Here is a 5201-nt window from a genome sequence, read left to right as displayed (position 1 = left end):
CGATGGGAGCCAGTTCACGCCCCGCTGGACTGGCTCGATTTAGTTTAACGGTGACTCGTTTGCAGAACGTTGAGCCACTCTTTTACTTTCCCTTGACGGGGGTGGTGACGATGACCTCGATCGCTTGCGCTTCGCTCTACAATCACGCGCAAAATGACCCATTTTGCCGCAATTGTGACACCTACCCCTGGCCATAGTTGGTGCTGCCGTATAACGTTCTTCCCTTAATGCCTGCTTCAATGCTGCCACCATCTCGTTAGTAAGAGATTTGGGTTCATCGAACTCGGTATCCAGTTTGCGGACCTTGTGAGTCTGGGGATTGGTGATTATTCTTGCCGTCTCTTGTGTAAGGGCGTACGACACGGTTTCAGCAAATGACGATTTTGGTGACGCATACGTTGCACGTTTGATCTCGGCGTCACGTATACCATTCACAAATGTTTCGATTTTCATACGGTCCAACAATGGATGGTTTTCTCCTGGATACGTCATTAGCACCAAACGTTCTACTTCCGTTGCGAAGTCCTGTAAGGTCTCATTTGGCTTCTGTACTCTTCCCCTTAATTCCATTAGGTAGATGTTTTGCTTATGTTCGCCACCGTACTTACGTTCGAGAGCAGCCATTATATCCCCATAACTGTTTCTAGAAGCGGCGGGAATAGTCTGTATTACCTCAGCAGCACCGCCCTGCAATGCCATAAGTAGTGATACAGCCTTGTCATTGTCGTTCCAAGAATCTCTAGTAGCCACGGTCTCGAACTGTAATTTGAACACATTGAAAGAGGTTGAGCCGTCGAACACAGGAGTCTTGATTTTTAAGGTGTTATGAGTAGCTCTCACTGGGCCACCTTTGATTTCCAGTTCCGACATTTTCTTCTCCAGGTTCACAAATTTCTCGTCATGGGCCAGAAATTTCTCGTCAACAGACAGAATCTTTTTATCCAACTCTTTAATTTGCACCTCCATGTTTTCTACTCTCTTTTCAATCACTATCGTGATGTTCTCGAGTTTCTCGTTAATTTTTCTAGAATTCTCTTCCAACTCCTCTTTTAAGTTTCTTGAATTTTCTTCAAACATCCTAGAATTTTCTGCCATTAAGTTTTCGGTGATTTTTCTAGAGTTCTCCTCCAACTTTTCCTCTAATTTTCTGGAATTTTCTTCGCTCATTCGACAATTTTCTGCTTTCATTTCCATCATAAGTCTAGAAGTTTCTTCATTCTTTCTAGACATCTCTTCTAACATCTTACAGTTGTCAGATTTCATTTCCAGCATAAGTCTGGAAGTTTCTTCATTTTTCTTATTCATTTCCATGGAGCTACCTTCTATTTTCTTAATTTCCAGCATCATCATAGCCAGCATTGATTTCAAATCGTCTCCACTGGCAGCTACCGATGAAACTTCCTCAACGGAGGATTCGCCCTTTGCCGATAACTCGACTTCCTCCTTACTGTCGAACTCATATGCGTCGATGTTCATTCCACGGCGCTCGAACTCTTCCAACAAGCGTTTTTGTAGTTCGGCCTTGTTGCCAGTAGAACACAACTCCAACTTACTTAGCTCCTTCTTCAAGTCTTCCACTCGTAGATCCTTAAACTTCATTGTAGGATGATCGTAATCTCACTGCTGACACCAATTGTTACGGAATTAGATTTAACTAATGTCCGTGTAGACGTTGTTTTATTCCCCGATACGATTTGTACCAAATAAAACAGGGTTCGTTTTAGATTACGTTTCTACAATGCTTTATTTACTTTATTACACTTATTCGGAGCTGACTGTTATAGCTAAGTACACAGCTTTACTTTACTTCTTTACTAGTCGATGTTTACACTTCGGTATAAAATTCACAACTGCTCACTGTTTGGCCGGCATCTCATATTTATACCCAAAATCTCCTTGGTCTAGAATTATCTACACAATCTGGCCACATCTCGAATCTGTGCAGCGAACACACAGACGCACATTCGCACTAAGCGAACAACCATACTCACATACATACATGGGGGAATACAATTAGACGACAAGCACAGTAATGACGTAACAACAACAAACTAAACAATAATTACATGATTATGGCAAAACAAAATAAAAGCACATTAATGAAAGGTAAAGTAACATCTAGAATAATGAAGAGAGTTCTACATGGTAGTTGTTGTTGCTTAAATAAAGTAACTGCGTAATAAAAACTTTACGTTACAATTCAAATTTTTAAATTAACGGAAATTAAACTAAACTAATTTAAACCTATCAGTTACGTTCGTAACAATATGATGCGCGACATTAAAACAAAGGCATATGGAGAACTACTAAATGTTATGAAGAAATACAAGAAGGATTGTTCTGTTGACGACGTCAAGAAGAAAATAAACGTAATCCGCTCATCGTACAGAAGGGAATAAAAAAAAAATAAAGCAATCTGAATCTTCTGGAGCTGGAGTGGACAGTGTTTGGCTCAGAATCTCGAATTTCTTTTAAAATATTCACATGTGAATATTGTTTTCGGGAGGCTATCCATTTTTTACCCATTTCCTTCTTCTTGTCACTTTATTTTCTTCCTCTAAAAGCGAAATGATCAAAAATGCACATCCAATCTTTTTGTCATCCATATTTGTTAATAAAAGTTGTTATTTATATGATTTTATAGATATGTGAACACAGTAATTTTTCAACTTGACTGTTGGTTTGTCATCCAACTTGAATTACTGTTTGGCCGCTGCGAACAGCACAACAAAACTGAAGCAATCGATATTTGACCAAAAGCTGTCAGTCAAAACTGATCGTCTGAACCCCACTTTACTTACTTACAAAATATTTTGTGGTTGCCTGATCACTGACGAAAATAAACCGCCACACTGCCAAGCAACCGATTATTTGAGCAAAATTGACAGTCAAAACTGATCGTGTGTACCCCACTTAAACAGTGCACTAGAGCTGACAAACTATCGATATTCATAACATTACCATGGCACAATTACCCAGGTAGTGGCATCGTAAAATTTTGAATATGTTATGTCAAAACTTTCTTTATGTTGTTGGAGAAATTACAACAAAAATAATTTTTTTATAAAGGGATTTGACTTTTCATATTCGATCAGCTGGTGTGATACCACTACCTGGTAGTTCTGCCATGTAACATTACATATTTTCAATAGCTTCGTTCCAGTACTTTTTTAATGATAAAAGTGTCAAAAGAGCAATCTGTTGAAAATGAGTCCAACACACACATTTTTCCAAAATGTACGGGAACGGAAAAATGGCAGAAACGTCAAAAAAACTGGAACAAATGTCAAAGTCGGCGTGTCAGCCAATCGGAAGCCGGCAAACATGTTGCACAATTTTGCTCGCTCAAATTTGTCGTGTAAAAAGTTTCTAAAGAGAGAGACATTCAGCGCCATTTTTGTTCAAAGAATAGTGAACATTTTGCAACTTTTTTGGTGTACGGGAACGCATTTCGGGGAAAAATGTTCAAAATGTGTTAAATGTGTAAAAACTTTTTAGTTCTGGAACGAAGCTAATATTTCATTTCAAAAAATCGATTGCTATGGATATTATCGTTAAGCTGTCATCACCATTACTTTGTCTTAAGCTGGGTACACATTGTCAGTTTTGAATGACAGCTTTATTGTTGCTTGCTAGTGTGGCCGTACATTTTTGTCATTCATCATGCAACCACAAAATATTTTGTGGTTGCTCGACGGTTGGACAGTTATCGATAATTGCAAAAATCGTCATTGAAAACTGACAATGTGTACTGTACTTTATGCCAGACTATGAAAATTTTCATTGAAAACGTTTTGCCATTTTCTTCCAAATTTTCATTGACATCTATACACATATTTGAAATCATATGAACATTTTGATATTTTCATTGCTTTGAATTGGTTTGAGAGTTACGAATATAAACACAAAGAATAATTTCAGATTACAGAACCGTGTGTACAGAGTTTCACCCCCTTCACACCTCTTACCTACAAACTCGTTTTCACGTTATTGACAATCCTTCATAGTCTGACATAAGACTTTGGAAATGAAAATGGTGGAAATAGTAGAGCTGGCAAACCATCGATATTTCCAACATTAAGCTGGGTACACATTGTCAGTTTTGAATGTCGATATTTCGCAATTATCGATAACTGTCAAACCGTCCAGCAACCACAAAACATTTTGCGGTTGCATGATGAATGACAAAAATGAACGGCCACACTAGCAAGCAACAACAAAGCTGTCATTCAAAACTGACAATGTGTACCCAGCTTTAGATATTTTCGATATAATGTTTTAAAATATCGATTGTTATCGATATTATCGTTAAGTTGTCATCGCCATTAATTTGGAGATGAAAATGGCGGAAGTGTCAATGATTTTCTTGAAATTATGCAAAAGTTGTTCACAGAAATGTAAAGGATAATAAACAACTGCTTTTATGAAATGAAATGTAAAAAATACATTTTATTTTACCGAAAAATGTGTACGTGAATACCAACTTACTTTCTTACATCCACAAAACCGAAAAGCAGCGAATTTGTATTAATTTCAATGAATTTTAGGTTAAAGGTTTTTAATCCGATAATATCGATAGACAAAACTATCTATCGATATTGTATTTTTAAAAAAATAATCGATATTATCGATAGTGCCATCGATTTTTTGCCAGCTCTATCTACAGTGCTAGAGCTGGCAAACCATCGATATTCCCAACATTAGATATTTTCGATATAATATTTTAAAATATCGATTGCTATCGATATTATCGTTAAGTTGTCAGCACCATTAATTTGGAGATGAAAATGGCGGAAATGTCAATGCTTTTCTTGACACTTTGCACAAGTAGTTCACAGAAATGTAAAGGATAGTAAACAATTGTTTTTATTTTATAAAAATATTAAAAAAACACATTTTAGTTTTCCGAAAAATGTGTACGTGTGACTACGGACTTACTTTCTCACACACACAAAACGGAAAAACAGCGAATTTTCTATTTATTTCAATGAATTTTAGGTTGGGGGTTTTTGTTCCGATAATATCGATAGACAAAACTATCTATCGATATTTTTATTTTTTAAAAATAATCGATATTATCGATAGTGCCATCGAATTTTTGCCAGCTCTATACAGTGCACGAAAAGTCGATAACATATTCATCGATTTATCAGTGAAAACAATCTGTAGGGATCTATAGAAGCAATAACATTTCGATCTGT

This window comes from Musca autumnalis, unplaced genomic scaffold, assembly GCF_047663935.1.
Source record: "Musca autumnalis isolate F117 unplaced genomic scaffold, ASM4766393v1 scaffold_3, whole genome shotgun sequence".
In the NCBI taxonomy this organism is placed as follows: domain Eukaryota; kingdom Metazoa; phylum Arthropoda; class Insecta; order Diptera; family Muscidae; genus Musca; species Musca autumnalis.
This window is presented reverse-complemented; position numbering follows the sequence as displayed.